The following is a 24,261-nucleotide window of genomic DNA, read 5'->3' as shown; positions in this document are numbered from 1 at the left end:
GGGGTAACCACCACGATGGCCTTCTCTCTCCTTCTTTTAATGTGGAAGCACGTCTTTCAGATGCCAACGCAACTTGGGAAAGAGAGCGGAAGGGAATGTCCCCTCCCACCAAGCCTCACCTGCCTCCTAAACAAATGCTCTGCAGAGCCGGCCCTGCGTAGCTCTGCGCCTGGTGAGGCCCTAGGCTTGCTGTGCAGGAAGGAGGCACACTTAACACTCATTGGTCTGTGCAAGACATTCGGCCAGTCCTCCAGCTAGGTGGTCACTGAATGAACAAGGAAGGAGACCAGGTTCCAGGCTTCCAGCTTTCTGTTCTGCTGAGATGGGAGGGTAAACTCTGGGGACAGTGCCTGAGGACAGAACCTCACCCACCACCAGGGCAGCATCAGAGGACGAGGTCTGGATCCCCGCTCTGTTGACAGCCCCAGGAAAACAAGTCCGGGAGCCTGGGCACCCTGTTTCCTGCTCAGCTCCCACCCCATGGTCTGTAGGACATGATGAGGGCTCTGGGCTCTGTTCTGGGTGGATAGAAGGTATTGGAGGGTCTGGAGCAAAGGAGTGAGGCTGTTTGTATGGCATTTAGGAAGCAGCCCTGTGGCTGCTGTAGGGAATAAAGGGGAGATGCAAAAGCAACAGCCAGGGACTGCCAAACCCAACCTTGAATTTTTACAAAAGAAAGAAGATCATATGTTAAGATACACTTAATGAATCTAAAAAAAATTGTATAATCAGTATAAGAATTTAGGATTCTTTTGTAATTTTAGTACTTATGGCATTAGGAATTTTGAAATATAGTCTGTAGTACTTCACTTTCACGGTAATGAAAAAAAGTAAATGTTGTATATAAAATTTAGTATTTGGATGTTTAATTTTTTCTTTTGAAAGTCTGGGGATTTAACCTATAATTTAATGTATTCTAATAACCGTGTGCTTTACCACTGGATTACACCCTCACTCCAACTTAATATTTTTGTCACTTGATTTGAGATAGTTCTCACTTGAAGAAATTAGGAATTAGAACTGTGTAATCATTGAATAATCTTATATTCATTTTTTTATTAGGGATCCTGTTTGCCCTTTTTATAATCATCAATTAAGAAGCAAGCACCTGGCCATCAAAAAAACGAAAGAAATTCAGAAAAACATAGATGGATGGGAAGGCAAAGATATTGGAAAGTGCTGCAATGAATTTATAATGGAAGGACCATTGACAAGAACTGGTGCTAAACATGAACGACATATTTTTCTCTTTGATGGCTTAATGATCAGCTGTAAACCTAATCATGGCCAGACCCTGCTTCCAGGTTATAGTAGTGCAGAATATAGATTAAAAGAGAAGTTTATCATGAGGAAAGTACAAATCTGTGATAAGGAAGATACTTGTGAGTGCAGACATGCTTTTGAATTAGTATCCAAAGACAGCATAATATTTGCTGCTAATTCTGCAGAAGAGAAAAATAATTGGATGGCAACCATTATTTCTCTTCATTATCGTAGTACTCTAGATAGAATGCTAGATTCTGTTTTATTGAAAGAAGAAAATGATCAGCCACTGAGATTACCAAGTCCAGATGTGTATCGTTTTGTGGTAAAAGACTCTGAGGAAAACATTGTTTTTGAAGACAACTTGCAAAGTAGAAGTGGAATCCCCATTATTAAATGAGGAACTGTGGTGAAATTAATTGAAAGGTTGACATATCATATGTATGCAGGTATGTGAAACTCATTGTGAGTACTTACCTAGGGCCTAATTCCCAAAAGCTTTTAAATGGTGTTCAAAGATAATGTATAAACCCATTTATCCATCATCCAACTTTAATAATTGTCAACTCATGTTTCATCTGTTTCATTACAGATTTAAATACCTACTCCCAGAATTATTTAGAAGATCTCAGGAAAAAAAAATGAATTGCCTCCAGAATATTAAAATACTGCAGAATCAAAAGGGATAAATAGCTAATTAAATATTGTTAACTTGATTAGTTATTAAATAAGTGCTCATAAAATTTGCATATTAATGCAAATTTTAAAAATTTGAAAACAATCCTTATTTATCAAGAAAATACCACAGTTGGCAGGAAGAACCAAACTAAAAAGGAAGGGAAATATGGTATTTTGAATTAATTAAACTGAAAAATTGAACATGAAATATGTTTATGCTCTACTTTTTCAGATCCCAATTTTGTTCATACTTTTCTTACTACATATCGTTCGTTTTGTAAACCAGGAATTGCTAAGCTTACTGATTGAACGGTGAGAAAAATGTATATTTTACTTGCATTAATATTTTATAAAAAAAATTAACTGTTCTGTACCTTGCAAAGTGCCTAGTAGCTGGTACCTACTCAGGTAGGTGTTGACATAATTTATTTGGCATTACATTAGATGTATTACCATACTTTTTAAGTAGTGTTTGCTGTTTGTAACATAGTTCTTTTCAGCTATTAGCAATATTCCAAGAGGTAATCTTAAATACCCAATTTAATACAGTTTTTGAAAATATTTTTTAGTTGTAGTTGGACACAATACCTTTATTTTATGTATTTATTTTTACGTGGTGTTGAGGATGGAACCTAGCACCTCACATGTGCTAGGCGAGCGCTCTACTGCTGAGCCACAATCCCAGCCCCTTAAAGACCCAATTTAGAGAGGAAAAAAACAACATTATAGTAAAATTTGTTCTGTTATTTAAGGAAATTTTCCACTTTTTGATTTTAAAACAAATTTGTTATGGAAAATTTCAAACATGTGCAAGAGTAGACAGAAAATATAATGAACCCATTTATCCATTATCTAACTTCAATAATTATCAACACATGTTTTATCTGCTTCCCTACAGATTTAAATATTCTACCCCCAGGATTATTTTGAAGTAGATCTCAGAAAACATATTTCGTCTGTAAATACTTCTATGTGTATCTCTGAAAGTTAAAAATTTTTATTTTAAATAAATCATGTATTATTATTAAGCCTAAAAAACAATTCCTTTATTAATATTTAAACATTTTTTGAATTGAAAAAATTTTTTTAACTGAATGTTTTTACTTAGTGATACTTTAAATGCTTTGTAGTTTAAAAAGAAGAACCTGGCTGGATGTCATGGAATGGGTCTATAATTCTGGTACTTGGGAGACTGAGGCAGAAGGATCATTTCAGACAGCCTGTGCAACATAATGAGATCCAATTTCAAAAAACAAAATGTACTAAAATACATATATACATACACAAATATGTATATGTATATGTATATACACACATGTATATGAATATGTACATATATAATCTGAACTACAAAATGATTTTTGTTTTACGTTTATAAACTTAACTAAAATTTTGTCTTGACCCCTATTTCCATTTTGTTCTATGAAATTAAACTTACAAGACTTAGTATAATATGTTCTGAAAATCTATTGTTCTATTTATGTGTCCAAAATAAGGAAAGTATATTTGCTAGACTTACATTATAGCTATATTTCCTAACTTACATTATAGCTATATTTCCTCTGGTTAGGCAAGGTTTTTGGTTTTTTAATTTTGATTTTTTACCTTACCCACTTAGGTTATGTTCTTAATTTAAAAGTTCATCTTGGGCTTCCTTTTTGAATTTCATACTCACGTATTTAAGGAAATTGATTAGTCCGCTTTCATTTTATGATATAAATATTAAGGATAGATGGTTAGATAAGTCCTTTCTTTCACATTATGGTACTGGGGATTGAATACAGGGACTCGCAGAAGCTAGCTAGAGCTCTACCACTGAGCTACATGCTCAGTCTCTTTTATTTTATTTGAGACAGTCTCACTGAATTGTTGAGTTTGACTTTGAACTTGCAGTCCTCCTGCCTCAACTCCCTAGTAGTTGAGATTACAGGCATACACTAAATCTCCCAGCTCTTTATGATCTTTAAAGAAGTTATATTCCTGTGGATTCTTTTCTTGGATCTTTTCTTGGATCTTTTCCATGAACCCTTTGTTGGTTGATTAATGCTAATCATAAAAAACTTTTTATAAAGATTTGATATAAAATCTTAGGATCATATAGCTGAAGGCAATTTTTGTACTTGTGTAGTATGGAGTACTGCAGGGAAGGCTTAACAGTAATTGCACTTTCTACAAAGTGATAGGAAAGGGGATTCTTTGGTCAATTTTTTTTGTTGTTGTATTTAAAATATCTTTCATTTATTTATGAACAAATTCCTGTCCTTTTGGTTTTCTTCTTAGATTTCAAATTCCAGAGCCAGAACCTACTGAAGCAGACAAATTGGCAATAGAGAAAGGTGAGCAGCCAATCAGTGCAGACCTTAAAAGATTCCGAAAGGAATACGTCCAACCAGTACAACTTAGGTTTGACCTGAATATTACATTTCTTATGTGCCATTTTCAGTATATAGTTAACACAAAATTCTTAGCTCTTAATTAAATATAAATATTATTGTTAATTTATGACTGTTAAATTTCCAAATTTCTTTCACTGTGAAGCTATTTTAAATAAATATCCTGAAGAAATTTATATAAGTATACCATGTTATTTACATCAGCTCTCTCTGACATGTGATATATTTACAGATCAAAATAAATGTGTGTTATTATAAGTAAAACTTACATATATAAGCTTGCTTACTGTCAGCTTTCCACTTTATTTCCCTTATGTCCCTTTGTAATGGTACTTGGTCCTTGTTTGTTTTTTTATAATTTTTAATATTTATGGAAGTTCTACTGCTTTTTCTACTCTTTATCCTATGTAAAGTTACCTAAGGAATCATTGCAGTAATTTCTATAATAGATTTAATTATAGAGTTGCCAGTTAGGTACTTTCTGTGCTAGATATTACCCTAAGTGCTTTATCTTTTTTTAATCTCATCCTCAAAACACATTTTTTTATGGTGCAACACAATGATTATTCTAACTTTGTATATGAAGAAATGGAAAACTTAGTATGATTAAGTAATTTGAACTTGGGTCATGTAAAGGGAGTGACAGGATGGGACCATATATGACCTCTTGAGCCATTGTGTTTTTGTTTCACTAAGCATTAAAAATTGGAAGCTCCTTTAACCTTCTTATAATCCAAATGAAAACTAAAGTATTATCTACCCCTTATCATTGGATATTGAGTTATCATATTAACTATATATGATGTAAATATTTTTTCTAAATATTGTTTCCTTGATTACTGTTAACTAATAAATTATAGTTTTGAACTGGATTTATTATTTTCCAGGATAATTACCATAAATAAATTTAACTTTAGAGGAATATTGGTGTTCCTAGCTATAAGTCTTTTAGCCAAAACTTTTAACATGTCATTCTTTGTATAAGAAAATGAGATTTTTTACCCATTACATTAGCAAGAAAGAAGAATAATTTTTCTCAAGTAACTGTAATGCATTTGCACTAATCTACTCAAATGAGGCATACATTTATGAGGTCCCTATTATAGGGCAGACAGGAAATAAGATCTTAGATCTCAGTCATGTGAATTCTTTAAATGTTTATATCTAAGCATGTTCTCAGTTGTATACTTGTCAACTTATGGTGAATACAAAAATAATAGACTGTCATGATATGGTTCCAAAATATTATGATTTTATTGGGGTAAAAATATACATGAAATAGTTATACATTATACTACTTTGAATAGTTCAATGGCTCACAAAAATATACCCCTATAAAACTTCAGGAATAGCTAAGATTAGACTCCAGTAGTTAGGGAAGACATCTTAGAAGAGGTAAAATCTGAGATTGTCCCGAAGGGATGTGTAGAATTTAGATATGCAGAAAGGTGATTGAAGGTATGGAGGGTACCTAGAAGTAGTATGAACAAAGGTTAAAAGACAGGATTGAGAATGGTGTGCAGAGGAAATAGGTAAGGAAATTGAACTTAGAGGAATGAAGACATTGTATTGTAAGTTGTAATAGAGGAGATTAACTATATTGGGGTAGAGTTGAAGATGGCTTTGAAATTCAAGCCAGTTTGTTAAACTTTTTCTGTGAGCATTGAAGGAATTTTAGTAAAATGTAAGCTAATATATTTTATTTAGCAATTTATTCTGACATTTTAAAAAAGAGAAAAATTGAGAGATTTCATAGTGAACAATGATAAACCCACCAGATCAACTGTTAACATTTTATTTTACTTACTTTTATCACATATATTTACTTTTCATTTTTCACTCAGTTCATTAATCACCTAATCTTTTGAATGTGTTTCAAAATACACTATTTCTTAAATGCTTCAACTTATATATCAATAACATTTCAGTATTTATTATTCATTTGTTCTAAAATGTTCATAACATGAAATACACACATTTTAAGTGTACTTTGGTTAAATTTTAATGTCTTTGTAATTCAAACTCCTTTCAAGATACAGAATGATAGACCACAACCCAGAAAGTTCCCTTGTGCTCCTTCTAGTCAATTTTTGTTGCTACTGCCCAAAGGCAGTATTCTGATTTATCCTGCTATTGACTCTTTTACTTGTCTTAGAATTTTGTATAAATTGATTTTTACACTTTTTTGGTTTTTTTTTTTGAGGAAAAGGAGAGAGAAGTTTTATTGATTTGCTAGCAAAAAGGAAACACAGGGGACTCCAGTCCCAGAGGCTTTGATTCTGCTGATCAGGGGGAACAAGGGTTTTAAAGAAGCGTTCAAAGGCTACATTCCTTGCTCTCTGTTCAGGAGTTGTAATTCACTTGTTAATTTAGAAGATAATAATTTCTGAGATCTTTTGGTGCCATCCCCAAGTCTGAATTACTTCATTCCTGTTGTGGGTGTGACTCTGACTAGTATGGGAAAGAAAGGTATGGATTCTATAACTTTCATGCCTGACTCAACATGCTTTTAAGGTTCATCCATGTTGCTTGAATCAATGTTTTTTTTAAATTTTATTACTAAGATAGTTATTTCCTTATATGAATACACCACAGTTCATGTATTTTTTCCCATTGAAGGATACCTGGGCATTTTTTCCAGTCTTTGATTATGAGTAAATTTGCTATGAACTTTATCTTAGAAGTCTTAGTGTGAATGTGGGTGTGGGTGGGTGTGTGTATTTCTTTTTTTCCCACTTGGGTAAATAACTCAGAGTAGAATAGCTAGGACATAATGTAGATGTGTGTTTTCTTTTAAAAAGAAACTGTCAAAACTTCTTCTGAACATTCTCACCAGCAATATATGAGCATTCCATTGCTGCATATCTTCACCATTGTTTAGTGATGTTATTCTTCATACCTTAGCCATACTGTTGGGTGTATAGTGGTATCTCATTGTGGTTTTAATTTGTTCTTCCCTATTGACTAATGATGTTGAGAACATTTTACTGTCTCTTATTGGCTAGTCATTCTTCATCTTTGAAGAATAGGTTTGACTCATGTCTATCATTTGTTGAGTTATCTTTTTATTACTAAGTTGTATAAGTATATCGAGTAGGACTGGATATAGTCCTTTGTCAGAAAAAGGTTTTGTAAATATTTTCTCCCAGATTGTGGTTTGCCTGTTAGTTTTCTTAATGATACTTTGATGAGATGAAGTTTTTAAGTTTGATGAAGTCTGATTAGACTTTTTTCTTTTATCTGATTGTAATTTTAAAATTACATCAATACTATAGAAACTAGAAAGAAAATATAAGCAGAACTGTTTGAACTGATATAAGTGGAAATTAGAAGCTAACAATTTATGATCTTTTGATATATTTTCTAAGCTCCTGAACTTACCAGACCATAATGACTTAACGTTGTTTTAATATAAATAGCATGATGAAGACTGGTAATTAAATGTACTTGCATAGTCTGAGAGAAATATAGTTGTCTGTGGTAGGGAAATAAAAATCTAACCTGCAAATGGCCATTTGTTGAAGTAATGAAGAAAAGTAATATTATTAGGATGTCTCTGGTAGAGAGCATTTTATATTTGTATAGATAATTAAATACTTGCAAGATCAGGAGTAATCATTTTTGTGATATGCAAAACAAAATCACTCTCTTGACAAAAATATTTTTGTCTTTTAAAATGAAATAAGGTTATAGGCATATTTGTAGGTTACAGGGAAATTTGATGATAGCATTTGAATTTATTTATTTATTTATTTATTTATTTGGGGGGGTACTGGGAATTGAACAGAGGGGTGCTTTACCAATGAGCTACATACCCAGCCCTATTTATTTATTTATTTATTTATTTATTTATTATTTTGAGACAGGGTCTCACTCAGTTGCTTAGGGCCTTGCTAAATTGCTTAGTCTAGCCTTGAAGTTCAGTCTTCCTCCTGTAGTCTCCCAAGTCACTAGGATTATAGACATGTGCAACGACACTAGGCTAGCACTTGAATTTAGAAATACAATAAATCTTAGTTAATTTTCCATTTTATATGAAAAATACATTAAAAATTTACAGCTTAAAATACTTTTTCAATTTAAAAACTTAAAATAGCTTTTCTATTATAGAGCATGTATTTTCTACATATGAATAAATAAAAGACACTTTTCCTTAACATTAATTGGTGATTAAGCACAGAAACCATAATCTTTATACAAATACATATTTTAAAGTATAACTTTTATGTTTATTTTTATTTTTTTGCAGTACTGGGGATTGAACCCAGGGGCACTTTGCCACTGAGCTACATCCTCAGCCCTTTATTTTTTATTTTGAGATAGGGTCTCACTAAGTTGCCCAGTCTGGCTTTGAACTTGCAATCCTCCTGCCTCGGTCTCCCAAGTAGCTGGGATTACAGGTGTTAGCCACCACTCCTGGCTAAAGTATAATTTAAAAATAATGTACAGTTTGGAGATTGATTTTCTTCTTCTTATTGAAGCACTTAAGGTATTCATTAAAAATGGAGACTCTAAGTATTATATTGATTGTTGCATATAAAACTATCGCCATGGCATTAGAAAAATGAAAGAAGTATAATGAAGAAGTATAGAAGTAAAAAATGTATAATTGAAGATTTCACTAAAATGTGATTCTTTTATTTTACCAGGATTTTAAATGTATTTCACCATTGGGTTGAACACCATTTTTATGACTTTGAAAGAGATGTGGAATTGCTTAAAAGACTGGAATCCTTCATTTAAAGTGTAAGAGGTATATTATTTAAAGTTTTGATTGGCTCTTATGTTGCATTTGAGCTTATTTTCAAAATTGTATGACTAAGAATGTAAATTGCTTTCCATTTTTAAAAAGCTGAAATAACATTTGGAATGATCTTTATAAACTCCAGTAAGCTCACATATATTTAGAACCATATAAAGTCTTAGAACCTTGTCTTCTCATATTTTTATTTGTCTGTGATGCTGAGGATCAAACCAAGGCCCTTGCACGTGCTAGGCAAGTGCTATACCATCGAGTTATACTCTTAACCCCCTTTTAAGTTTTTTTTTAATTTATTTTTTAGGTGTAAATGAACACAATTCAACACCTTTATTTCTATGTGGTGCTGAGGATTGAACCTGGGTCCCGCCCGTGCTAGGCGAGCGCTCTACCACTGAGCCACAATCCTAGCCCCCCCCCTTTTAAGTTTTTAAGGAGAATATTGCTTTTAAAAATGTCAAAAGTCCTTTTTAATAAATTAAAGCTATTTAATTTTATGTCCCCTCAAGTTTGCCATTTGTTTCCATTAAATAAATAATATATATATAATTTTATGCTTTTTGTTGTTGTTGTTTTGGTACTGGGGATTAAACTCAGGGGAAGGGCACTTGACTACTGAGCCTAATTCCCAGCCCTTTGTTTATATTTTATTTAGAAACAGGGTCTCGCTGAGTTGCTTAGGGTCTTGCTAAGTTGCTGAGGCTTGACTTTGAACTTATGATCCTCCTGCCTCAGCCTCCCCAGCCACTGGGATTATAGGTGTGCATCACCACACCCAGCAATTTTATGCTTTTTTATTCTCCTTAATCTGGTACTTTAATTTTAGATGATTATCAGCTTTTTAAAATAATATTTCCTCTCTTAGAAACATATTCCAGAGGAATACATTTTTTAAAAATATTGTTTTTTTAGTTTTAGGTGGACATATATCTTTATTTTACATTTATGTGGTGCTAAGATCAAATCCAGCGCCTGCGATGCTGAGGATCAAACCAAGGCCCTTGCACGTGCTACCTCTGAGCCACAACCCCAGCCCCCAGAGGAATACATTTTTGTGTCTAAAAGATAGGAATTTCCAACTTGAAGTTTCAAACATAGCCTATGTGATAAAATTCCAGGCTATAATATGTGTCATCAAACATGTTATATTAAGAACATTTGTGTTTTATCTAACAGTATAAGATATTGGTTAAGAATCCTATTAAAGTATTCTTGGCAAGTATTCATGTAAAAACATTGATCTTGCTGGGCACAGTGGCACAAGCCTATAATTCCAGCACCTTGGGAGGTTGAGGCAGGAGGATCAAAAATCAGCCTCAGTAACTTGGCAAGTCTCCAAGTAACTTAAGAAGACCCTGTCTCAAAATAAAATATAAAAAGAGAAGAGCCAGGGATGAAGTTCAGTGGTTAAGTGCTCCTGGGTTCAGTCCCCAATACTAAAACAAACAAAAACATCAATCTCTATGTCTCTGGTTTTCAGAAAATAGGGGGGATAGAGAAACATGGCAGATGATACCACAGGGGTACAGTTGGCAAGACAGACTTGAGAATCACCACAATACAAGCAGTTCCATTTCTTCAACAAATAAATTGCAAGCAAAAATGAGACATAAAGGGAGAACCTGTAGTCCTAAGGAAACTTAGGACATATGGACTAAATATAATTAAGTAAATGTTATTTATGTCCTTTTAAAAAAATTAACTATAAGAAAAATATTTAAGAGATAGAAATTTGAGTATTAACCAAGTATTTGAAGATTTTAAGATCACACTTTTTGACAAAGAAATTTAGCAGCTCAATTCAAAATAGCTAAGCTATGGAACCGACCTAGGTGCCCTTCAAAAGATGAATGGATAAAGAAAATGTGGTGTATATACACAATGGAGTATTACTCAGCCATAAAGAAGAATGAAAGTATGGCATTTGCCAGTAAATGGATGGAACTGGAGATCATTATGCTAAGTGAAATAAGCCAAAAAATCAAAGGCCAAATGTTCTCTCTTATATGTGGATGCCAACACACAATAACAGGGATGGAGAATAAAAGTTCATTTGATTAGATAAAGGGGAATGAAGGAGAGGGAGTGGAGATGGGAATAGGAAACAAAGTTGAATGAATCAGACATAACTTTCTTATGTTCATATATGAATGAATACATGACCAGTGTAACTCCACCTCATGTACAACCACAAGAATGGGAAGTTATATTCCATCTAGTATGTCAAAATATATTCTGTTATGTATAACTAAAAACAAATTTTAAAAAAGAAAAAAAAATGATTCATTTTTTATATGTCATAATGACCTAATGATTATTTTAAAAAGACTTAAATATAGACAAAATGATATGATTTTTGAATTTGTTTAAAGAATAACTAGGGCTGGGTATAATGGTGTATGCCTATAATACCAGCAACTCAGGAGACTGAGACAGGAGAATCACAAGTTCAAGACTAGCCTTAACAATTTAGTGAGATCCTCAACAACTTAGCAAGACCCTGTCTGAAAATGAAAAACAAAAAAGGTCTGGAGATGTAGTGCAGTGAGAAAACATCCATGGGTTCAGTTCTTAGTACCAAAAAAACAAACAACAGAGTGAAGAAATGGCATGATTTGGGTTAGATGAAGCAAAAATTTGCCATGAGTTGATAATTGTTGAAGTTGAGTGAACGTTAAAAATTATATGAAGATCTACAGTTATGTCTGTCAAGTAAAAGACATTCTAAGTATGTGTTTTTTCTAGGGAAAGCTATGAAGAAATGGGTAGAGTCAATTGCTAAGATCATCAAGAGGAAGAAGCAAGCTCAGGCAAATGGAATAATCCATAATATTACCTTTGAAAGTCCACCTCCACCAATTGAATGGCATATCAGTAAACCAGGGCAGTTTGAAACATTTGATCTTATGACACTTCACCCAATAGAAATTGCTCGTCAGCTAACACTTTTGGAATCTTATCTCTACAGGTAGGTAATTGTTATTTCTTGGTCTATTTTCAAAAACCTTGAGCATACCTCTTACCTATTTTTTAAACATTTTGCTACATATCATGACAGCTTAAAAATATCTCATCTATTTTCCTGGGTTTGGAGGGAAGCTCATAGCAGTTTTAATCACAGTATGTCCTGTAGGTAAGTCTTCTAACATGTTGCTATATAGACCTAGATTAAGGATGAGCAATCCTTCACAAGAGGAATGGTAGGAAGACTAATGCACTACAATAGTAACAACTATTCAACAGTAAGCCCCTGTCACTATCATTCCATTAAAATCTTTTCTGTATCCAGGAGCCCTCATTTGAAATATAAATATCTAGAGAAGTTATCCTAATGATAAGCAGCCATGTAATGAGTGCTCATGTATAACAAAAACATTACAAATGAAATTGAAATTCTATAATTCTCCCTAATTCATTGCTCTCCTTTCCCCGCAAGAAATAACAACTACTAACCAACAATAAAAAAAAAATAACAACTACCCAGAATTTGATGCTTACTCTGTTTGTCTCTCTCTCTATACACACACACATTTTCCTAAATAATATATAGTATTGGCTTGTACATTTTAAACATACTTATTCTGCATCATGTTTTTACTTATATTCTTTTTGATATCTGTTAAAGTCCATGAATATAGTTCTAGTTCACTTATTTTAGCCATTCTATGAGTATTCCACAGTTTATTCAGTCTCTTTTTGGTGAACTGGTAGATTGTTTGGCGTTTTACCTTCTGTAAATAGTGCTTCAGTGAACAGTCTTGTGAATGAGTTCTTGTAACTTTCTGTAAGAGTTTACATAGGAATGTACTTAGCAATAGAATTGTTGGGTCAGCTAGTATGTATATCTTTAGTAATGGAAGATCCTGCTGAATTGTTTTACAAAGTGATTGTATCAATTTTTACTTGCATATTGGAGTTGGAGATTATTTTATTATTTCTTACCAATTTGATATTATTAAGGTTTTGTGGCTTTGGCAATAATAAAATGGAATTTTATTGCAGTTTTTTTTTTCCTGAGAGAAAATATTTTTTCATGTTTGTCATTATCAGTTTTTAAATTAAGTTTAGCAGATCTTTAAATAATCTTGATACTAATCCTTTATAGATAGATTAGGTTGTACTGATTTTTTAAAATTTATTTTTAGGAAAGTCCAGCCTTCTGAACTTGTAGGGAGTGTGTGGACCAAAGAAGATAAAGAGATAAATTCTCCAAATTTATTAAAAATGATTCGCCATACCAGAAACCTCAACCTGTGGTTTTAAAAGTAAGTTTTGTTTATTCTTTATTATTGCTTCTTAATCATCATCATAATAAGTCCTATTTAAGCTTGAATTCTGGCTCTAAAGAAGTTTCTTATTTCTTAAGTTAGGTGGAGAAACTTTTCTAAGCCATGGATTTTTTGTTGTTGTTATTAGATGCATTGTGGAAGCAGAAAATTTTGAAGAACGGGTGGCAGTACTAAGTAGAATTATAGAAATTCTGCAAGTTTTTCAAGACTTGAATAATTTCAGTGGTGTACTGGAGATAGTCAGTGCAGTAAATTCAGTGTCAGTGTACAGACTAGACCATACCTTTGAGGTAAGTTTTAGGCTTAAATATTTCATCCTTTTGGGGAAAGATAAAATGAATATCAAAGAGATTGCTCCTACTGCCTGTCTTTTTGGTACCAGGGATTGAACTTAGGGGCACTCAACTATGAACAACACCCCCAGCCCTTTTTATTTTTTATTTTGAGACAGGGTCTCATTAAGTTGCTTACAGCCTCATTAAGTTGCTGAGGCTCGCCTCAAACTTCTGATTCTCCTGCCTCACCCTCCCAAGTACCTAGGATTACAACCATTCCTGGCTTGAATTTATCTTTGAATGAATCCATATTTTCCACTTAAATATAAAAATTTAAAAATATTTTTAAAAATATATCAATATATACTAGTAAGTTTAGGATTTGTCAAAGAATATAGGACCTGTACCTCTTTTTAATGTGCTTAACCTAAATATAATAAAGTTTCACATGAATTTCTTCAATGGCACTTTGATAGTCTCCCATAAATGACAAATGATATTAAATATAATCACACAAATAACTTTTTTAAAAAATTTATTTGTTCTAATCAATTATACATGACAGCAGAATGTTCTTTGATTCATTGTACACAAATGTAGCACAATTTTTCATTTCTGGTTGTACACAGAGTAGGATCACACCATTCGTGCAATCATACATGTACCTAGGGTAATGATGATCATCTCATTCTACCATCTTTTCTATTCCCATGCCCCTTCCCCTTTGGCCAATCCAAACTTCCTCCACTCAACCCATCCCCCTGTCCCCATTATGGATTAGTGTCCACTTATCAAAGTAAACAATCGACCTTTGGTTTTGGGGATTGGCTTACTTCGATTAGCATGGTATTCTCTAACTCCATGCATTTACCTGCAAATGCCATAATTTTATTCTCTTTTACTGCTGAGTAATATTCCATTGTGTATATATACCACAGTTTCTTGATCCATTCATCTATTGAAGGGCATCTAGTTTGGTTCTACAGTTTAGCTGTTGTGAATTGTGGTGCTATAAACATTGATGTGGCTTTGTCCCAATACTATGCTGTTTTTAAGTCCTTTGGGAATAGACCGAGGAGTGGGATAGCTGTGTCAAAATGGTGATTCCATTCTAAGTTTTCTGAGGAATCTCCATACTGTTTTCCAGATTGGCTGTACCAATTGCAGTCCTACCAGCAATGTATGAATGTGCCTTTTCCTCTACATCCTTGCCAACACTAATTTTTGCATGTTTTCTTGATAACTACTCTTCTGACTAGAGTGAAATGAAATCCTAGAGTTGTTTTAATTTGCATTTCTCTGATTATTAGAGATGTTGAACGTTTTTTCATGTTTGTTGATAGATTGTGTATCTTCCTCTGAGAAGTGTCACCTTTAGATATAGTCAAAAAATAATATGGAAAGAACCCTTTCTAAAATTTTATCTTTTAAATTATAAAATAATGTGTTTAGTGTATAGAAAGATTTTATGTCTTTTAATAACAAAATTGAGATTATATTGTAAGTAGATTTTTGTAGCCTACATATTTTTCTCTTTAACACTTTTTTTTAGTTTGTTGTCAAAAACAAGATTGTTAATGCCTACATAGTTTTCTGTCTCACACATAAACCATAATTTATTCCATCATTCTGTTGTGGAACAATTAAGTTATTTTGGATTTTATTGTTGTGACAAATAATTTATCATAGACCACCCATATGTAGATGTATTTTTAAGAATATGATTATTTCCTGGGGCTGGGGATATGGCTCAAGTGGTAGCGCAATCGCCTGGCATGCACAGGACATTGGATTCGATCCTCAGCACCACATAAAAATAAAAAAAAAGATGTTGTGTCCACCGAAAACTAAAAAAAAAAATAATATTAAAACACTCTCTCTCTCTCTCTCTCTCTCTCTCTCTCTCTCTCTTTCTTTAAAAAAAGAATATGATTATTTCCTTAGAAGTTTCTAAAGATGGTACTTTTGCCAAGTGTTTTCTAGCAAAAAATATGATAAATGATTCTGGGTATTACTGTATTGAAAACTTTAAAGACTTTATCAGCCAAAAATAAAAATTCTCATTTTAAACTTGTGTTTTTAAAAAGTGGTGAGATGTTAGCTATTTTCAAATGCATTTATTGGCTACTAGTGATATTGGATATTTTAAAATGTATTTATTGGTCACTTTTATTTTTTTATGATTTATTTAATTCATGTCTTCTTTCATTTTTTTGGATGTTTGCATTTTTACTTATGGACTTTTTAATATATTAAAGATATGAAGACAGTCAAACTATATCTTTTCAGTGTCTCTTTATTTTGCCTGCTTTTTAATTTAAACATTTTTATACTGCCTTGATATATAGACTCATAAATCAATCCAAATTTATGGGGTCTTCCTGTGTTTTTACTATGAAAGACTTTTTCTAAGTGAAAGCTAACAAGGTAAAAACTCAACTATATTAATATTGCCTTTGGGAATATAAATTTGTAAAACCTTTGTGGAAAGCAACCCAGCAATGTATGTTAAAATTTAAAGTACACATACTCTCAGACCCAGAATATTAAATAAATAAAATCTTAAAGAAATAAAAGCACCACAGTATAAAATTATATGTATGAAGATATAGTTATTTTAGCATTATTTTAGTAGCAGAAAACTAGAAATATTCTTCTTTCCATCAGCAGAAGAATGATTAAATACATTATCTTATACCTATAACATGGAATATTGTTCTATAGAAAAAAATGATGTCATTTTTGTACATTATCTTGCAAGAATATATGTGATATATGTGGGGAAAAAATCATAAGGAAGTTCTGAATGACTATAGTGTGATTCCATATTAGTACAACAAAACAGAACAAACCCTAAACCTCTAAGTGGAGTTGCATGAATATTAAGAATAGTGTGGAAAAATATGTCTTTCTTCATTAATTCTTTTAGTGGGTTGTGATTGGAGGGAGAAGAAGAAAAAATATTTTTATGTTTGAATTTTTCTATTTGGGTATTCGCATTTTATTTACTTATGAATTTTATATATTAAAGAAATTAACTATCTGTTCAGATTAATTATTTCAACTCAGATATTGAAAAACTCTGAGGCACTTTATTCATTTTACAGGCTAAGCATTCATTTTAAAAACTATTGGACAACAGTATTTCTTTTTTTCTTTTTTTTCTTTTTTTTTGAGAGAGAGAGAGAGAGAGAGAGAGAGAGAGAGAGAGAGAGAGAGAATTTTTAATATTTATTCATTTTATTTTTTAGTTCTCGGTGGACACAACATCTTTTGTTGGTATGTGGTGCTGAGGATCGAACCCGGGCCGCATGCATGCCAGGCGAGCACTCTACTGCTTGAGCCACATCCCCAGCCTGACAGTATTTCTATAATTATATATAAGGTATAAAGAATAAAAATATCTGTGTACCTAGCATTCAGTTTAAGAGCCCCTCCATTCTTTCACTGTAATGAATCTTAGGCTTTTAATTCTCTTGCTTTTATCTAACCTATATTGTTTTATTTTGCATGTTTCTTAATTTTATAATTCTTCAATGACTCTTAGCACTGTATTCCTAAGATTGATCCATGTTGTTTATAGCTATAGTTCATTCTTTTTCATAACTATATCATAATTATAGAAATCAGTTTACCAAAATTTAATCATTTTTAATTAGTTAATAATCATTTGGAATTGTTATGAACAATATAGCTGTTAACATTCTTTATATATATCCTGATATACCCAAATATATTACTCTAAAAGTAGAATTTAGGATATAGATGTCTTCAACTTTACTAGATAATGCCAAGTTGTTCTCTCAAGTAATTGTACCAATTCACACTCCCATCAGAAATGTATGAAATCCAGTTATTTTATATTCTCATCAATACTTGATATTTTCAGGCCTTTATCTTTTCCATTATTGTGGTTTTGTTTTATATTTTCCTGATTTTTAATGAGTTTGAACCTCTATTTGGTTCTTCGTTCTTCTTGTGGAAAATTTTTAACTTTAAATTGTTATATACAAATGCTCTTATATTCTGGATTCTAAAATATCATCATTTATTTTTTTCCCAGATAAAAGCTCCCCTTTTCATCTTTTTTGTGGTGTGTTTTGATGAACAAGAATTCTTAATGTAGTCAAATTTACTTATTTTTTTCTTTGTTATTAATGCTTTTGTTCTCCACTTTAATTGCCCCCCCCATTATCCTAATGTTTTATCTTTCTCATTAAATCCTTACTCTAGGTGGAAATGAGTTTTGAATATGGGTGAGGTTGGAATATTATTTCATTTTTTTAAATAAAAATTTTAGTTGTAAATGGACCTTTATTTTATTTATTTGTATGCAGTGCTGAGAATTGAACCCACTGCCTCACATATGCTAGGCAAGTACTCTACCACTGAGCCACAACCCCTACTATTACATTTTTTTCCATAAGGCTACCCAGTTGTTTGAATTCATTTATTGTTAATTCATTTTTCCCCATTGACCTATAGTATCAGCCGTCATATATTTAGTATCCTTATGTGTAGTCCTGTTTCTGGTCTTTTTATATTTTTTTCTATTTTTAGTTGTAGATGTATGTGGTGCTGAGGATCAAACCCAGTACCTCAAATGTGCTAGGCAAGTGCTCTGCCACTGGGCTACAACCCCAGCCTACTTGTATACTAATTCTTGAAAAGAAAGTATAGCAGATCTTTTAGCAATCTTTCAAGGTTGACTTGGTCTTAGCCCTTTATTTTCATATATAAATTTTAGAATAATTTTAAGCTTCATTTTTAAAAATTGGATTTTATTATTATTATTGGTACTGAGGATTGAACCAGGGGGCATTTTACCACTGAGTCACATTTGTAGCCCTTTTTATTTTAAGACAGGGTCTTGCTTTGTAGCTGAGGATCTTGATAAATTGCTGAGGCTGAATTTGCAGTCTTTCTGTCTCAGCCTCCTGTGTTGTAGGGATTACAGACATGTGCAACCATTGCCAAGTTGAAAATTGGAACTGTAATAGAAGTTGCATTAGATCTGTAAAATCAATTAGTGCCAATTTACAGTCATGAGTCTTCCCAACTGGGAACATGGTATATCTCTCCATTTATTTACCCATTTAATACTGTCTTATGGTTTTCTTGATAGAGACTTCATACTTTTTTTGTTAGATTTATGTTACACTTTTTAAACAAATTATTTTCCTTATTGATGAAAGATTTTCATATCTAGTTGATTTTTGACACAGCAACATTAGTAAATTCTCTTATTAACACTTTGCAGATAGAGTTTTGGAGTTTCCTTTCGGATAGTCATAATCTCTGTAAATAGTGACTTTTTCTTTCTTTTTTTTTTCCTTTTCTTTGCAATTCCTAGTTATTTATTTTGTTTCTTGTCCCTTTTAGCTAGGACTTTTGGATAGATTTGAATAAAAGCTATGGTGCACTCTTTCTTCATAACTTAAAGGAAATATATTGAATGGTTCTCAAGTATAATGTTTGCTCTTATCAAGTTATAAACTAACATCTAGTAAGAAAATCTAACAATGAAATTTAAAAAGAAATTCCTATGTTTATTACATTAACTAAATTTGTTAATGCTTTCTTACCCTCCTGTAGTCATCTCTTTACCAAAACTCCACCCTTGTCCCCAAAAGACCTTTCAGTGGAAAAGTACTTAAATGCTGAACAATTATGATTCTCGCTTCCTACATCTAAGACTTGAAACTCTGGCTAATCAAAATTATGACTATCAAGGTCCTGAGGATGAAATTTTTTGATTGCTTAATCTTCTAATTTGTTTTAGAAAAATTTAAGGTTTTAGATTTTATATTATAGATAAAAAGAGGAAAAATCACTTTAGGCAAATGCCCAAAGGATAACCTCTCTTATTTTAATTTTTTAAAATATTTAATATCAAATGTTTGCAAAATTTTATAATTTCTAAATTTCTGTATCCATACATTTGATTGAACTATAAACGGAGATTATGCTCATTTTATATGTTTTTAAGGCATTACAGGAAAGAAAATGGAAAATTTTAGATGAAGCTGTGGAATTAAGTCAAGATCACTTTTAAAAATACCTAGTAAAACTGAAGTCAATCAATCCACCTTGTGTGCCTTTTTTTGGTAAGTTACTAAAGATGGATATTGTATTTTGAGGCAAAATGTGTTATAGTCCAAAGAGGCCAGTCTTTAGAGGTCAGTTGTTCATATTTTATATTACCTTGTCTATTTTCATCTGTATTGATAAATAAAAATTAAAACTCTATTATTTATTTTCCTGTAAAATGCAAGTTATAATACTTACCTCATGGAGTTGTAAGAATTAAAAATATTTTATCTATACAACCTAATACAAATTCTATCAGAACAGGCACTCAGAGAGTGGTAACTATTGTTTTTATCTATTTATGTCATATCTACAGTGTTCGTTTTCTCTTTATTAAAGGCTTTTAAGTGATTTGTTAAAACAATTCAGCAATTCTGTTCTGCAAACAGTGTATTCACACAATTCTAGATGGTATAAATCAATTACTCAACATTGCCTGTTTGTTTTGTTTTGCTTTGCAATGGGGTCTTGCTATGTATCCCAGGCAGGTCTCAAATTCCTGGGTCAAGCAATCCTCTTGCTTCAGCCTTCTGAGTAGCTGGAACTTTAGGTGTGTGCCTCTGCTTTGAATGTGATCTCTTGATGCATTCAACATAGATGATACATGTGAGGCTGCTGGTGGCATAATATGGAATACTGTTTTGTAGTAAACATTTTTGTTGTAAAGTAATGATAAAAAGTGTAGTATAGTAAATGCATAAACCAGTAACAGTCATTTATTACTATTATCAAGTATTAAGTACTGTTCATAGACAAACATGCTATACTTTTCTGACAGGTCTGTTTATGGAGGCTTGAAAAATATGTTATGTTGGCATCATGACAGCTACATCTCTAGGCAATGAGAATTTTTCAGTTCTATTATAATCTTACGGGACCACTTTCGTATATGTGGTGTGTTTTATGTGCTATACTTTAATATGGTGGGCAGCAACAGTGTGTTTGTTTACAACAGCATCACCACAAACACTTGAGTAGCATATTGTACTATAATGTTACAGCAGTTTTTCAGCTTAATTCTAGTCTGTGTGTGTGTGTGTGTGTGTGTGTGTGTGTGTGTGTGTGTGTATGTGTGTGTGTGTGTATGTGCGTGCGCACGCGCACGGGCACACACACATTCATGCTGGGGATTTAACCCAGGGCATCTCACATGCTAAGCACCTGTTCTTATCACTAGGCTATATTCCTAGCCCCTCCATTCTAGCCTTATAGATCATTTTTATATAAATATAATAATGTGATGTATGACTAAACTGTTGAAATTGTATAATTTATTTAAATCAAGGTTTTCCAACCTCAGCACTATTGGCATATGAATCAAATAAATGAGTAAATGTCATGTGCTTGTAGGATGTTTAGTAGCCTCCAAGTTTCCTGTTTACTATATGCTGGTAACACCTACATCATGATAACCAGAAATGTCTCCAGACATTTCCAATACACTGTTAGGAACAAAATTATCAATTGATAACTACTAATTTAAATATATTAGTAATTATTCGAAAAAGGAGATTAAAGTTTCTATTGTGAAAGATTAAAATATAATTGGTTTTTAAATCTAAATCATGGGCTCTGAGAAAACAATTTAAGTCTGAACTCTTATTAATCAGCAGTGCTTATGATATTGATGATCACTTAAAGATTATTGAAAATAAATATTTAAAATCAAGCATTATTACAGAGGTAATAAGACCATACTCAATAAAAATTTGAAAGTGTTGTAATGTGAAAATAAATAAATAAAATAAAATAAAATCAAGCATTAAAAATTTTGGTTCGATTTAAAACTTATAATTTAGACTTTATAAACACGGTTTAGGAAAGCTCAATTTGCTATTTCTTAGACTAGTAGCCTTTATTTTCTTTTTATTTTAAATTTTTTCTATGTTAAAAAAATTAATGGAGAATTAATCATAACCATAAAGTCTATCAGAGCCTTGCCTTATCAACATTATGGAGTGGAATTGCTAGTAAGTCTTTTAGTTTTACAAGATTGTTTTCCCAAATGATTGATTAAATGACCAATTTTAAAATAAATTTTCTTTAAATATTTTTTTCACTAGGAATATATTTAACAAATATTCTGAAGACTGAAGAAGGGAATAATGATTTTTTAAAAAAGAAAGGGAAAGATTTGAACAATTTCAGTAAGAGGAGAAAAGTGGCAGAAATTACTGGAGAAATTCAGCAATATCAGAATCAGCCTTATCGTTTACAAATAGAACCAGAAATGAGGGTAAATATTTTTTTTCCTTGTCTTTAAAAGGGAATGTGTTAAGTACTCGATGATCTCTACAAAATACCATAATCACATATCATGCTGTTTATTTTGCTTTGTAAATAAAATGAGTTAATAATTGGTAGTTAACAATGTTAAATATTATACCTACACTATCTGCAGTTATTTATACGAAGTGCTTTCTCTTGAAAATATCACTTCTTTGTTGAGTTGGTTCAAGCAACACTTCCAAAAAAGCGAATGGCAAAGTTGAACAAAAGAAGTTTTTCTGATGTCCATGCAGTAAAAATCCACTACTAATTTCATCATTGATGGATAACCATTTTAAATATTTTATGTGAGCCAGTATAACATTAAACAACTTATCTTCTCAGAAGATGACTATGCTTAAGTAGGAGAAGAGTTTGGAAGAGTGGTATATATGCATAGCACAAAAGGGCTTTAATATTCTATCAACTGATGTTCTATTTTGAACAATGGTGTATAATACTGATACTGTGATATCATAAGTGTGCATTTTCTGGCTTTCCTACAGGTATACTTTAATTCACTGGGAACATACATTCTTGCTAATATTTTGGTAGTGGAAATCACATGATGAACCCTCTTAGAAACATTATGCTTAGTGTATTCTATGGCTTTGTCTCATTTTAAGTTGAGCATTATAGGAATGCATTATTTTAGTTTTAACTCTGCCAATATATCTATCTAGTGACCTGTTGCTATTTCTGTCTTTATTGAAATTTTTGTCCTAAGAAAGTTAGGATTGTACTTTTTTCCTAACAGGGGAAAAAATGTGGGATGCCATCTAAATTAAAGTGCATTATGATACCACGTTTATATTAAATGAACTTAATATATCATATGTATTTGAAATTGAGAACATATTGTAATTTAACTTTTCATGTTAAAAATTATGCTACATTCTTAAAAGAATCTACAAATTGGGCATATTGAATGAAAATAGCCACTATCATTTCTACCTTCCTGAATTATGAGATAGTTACTATTCTTTGTTCCCAGTTCAAATACTCTACAGTCCTTAGAAAGAATGACCTAAAGCATACCATTAATTAAAATGCAGACATATAACTGTTTTAAAGTAAATAGTAATTTTTGTTGCCTATTTCATTGAGCCCACCCTCTCTATGTGGATCTTCAGAAGGCTAATAAGAAAATGTGTTCTTAAAGTCAGATTAGAGTTCACAATATATTTTTTCCACAGAAATAATTTTACATTGTTATTGGGTATACTTGAAATAATACTTTAAGCATTTGTATCTCAGTAGCATATATGCCAATAGGTTTTTTTGTTCTGATCTAGGTTTCTTACCATCATTTAAAGCATTTTGGAGAAGGGGAATGCCTCTTTATGATTGAATCAAAGTACATTTAAAATATATACAAACTAAGCTATTCATTTTACAAAACCAACATTAATCAAACAAAATCATATTTTTAAGTTAGAACAAATGATGAGAAAATTAAAAATAAAGCTTTCTAAAAGTTTTTAAATTACCATTGGCTAGTGTAATATAAGTTAGCTAACTTGAGTATAAAAAATAATTGTTTGTGTTAGAGGAGTGATATACTTTTCAAGTTCATTTTGCCTCTTACAAAAGCCAAACCCAATAAATATCTTTTACTTGCTTGTAAACACTCAAAAATGAAATAAAGCTAAATCCAGAAATTTGCGTCTAAGGAATTTTCAAAGATAACCATAAGAATTATGTAGAAAAATATTTGCACCAGGAGTTAATAATTATTATTATAGCAAAGAATTAAAAGGCTTTTATCTGGATAACTGCCTATATAAGGATTAGTGAAATGAATTCTGGAACATGTCTGATAAAATTCCATAGACTTAAAATTTGTACTTTATAAGATAAGTAAACCACATGGGAACAACTTGACTATAAACTTTTAAAAAGATTAAAAATAAATATGGTGTTACCCCAATTTTGCAAAAAAGAAAAAGTTTCTATTTATTTATTTATGTATATATAATCACACATAATAAAACACCAGAAAATATAGTAAAATATAAACAGGGTGGTTTCTAATTAGTGAGATTCCTTTTTTTTTTGAGGGGAGCACTTTGCTAAAGTATTAAATTTCCTACTTCAGAGCTTAAATTTTTACTTGCAAAATATTTGGTGAATATTTTTTGATAAAGATAAAATATTTTTGATAAAAATACTTTTGTACTAGAATTTGACACAGGTAAGTTATAAAGTTTATTATAATTTCTCTTGATTACTTTTGAATATGTCTT

General features: G+C 31.7%; 1 pseudogene; it reads left to right on the top strand.

Annotated features, from left to right (window-relative positions):
• Positions 1-621: 621 nt before the first annotated feature.
• Positions 622-24,261, top strand: part of LOC144374875 (son of sevenless homolog 2-like) — a 41,206-nt pseudogene continuing 17,566 nt past the window's right edge.

This window comes from Ictidomys tridecemlineatus, unplaced genomic scaffold, assembly GCF_052094955.1.
Source record: "Ictidomys tridecemlineatus isolate mIctTri1 unplaced genomic scaffold, mIctTri1.hap1 Scaffold_92, whole genome shotgun sequence".
Classification (NCBI taxonomy): Eukaryota; Metazoa; Chordata; class Mammalia; order Rodentia; family Sciuridae; genus Ictidomys; species Ictidomys tridecemlineatus.
This window is presented reverse-complemented; position numbering and strand designations above follow the sequence as displayed.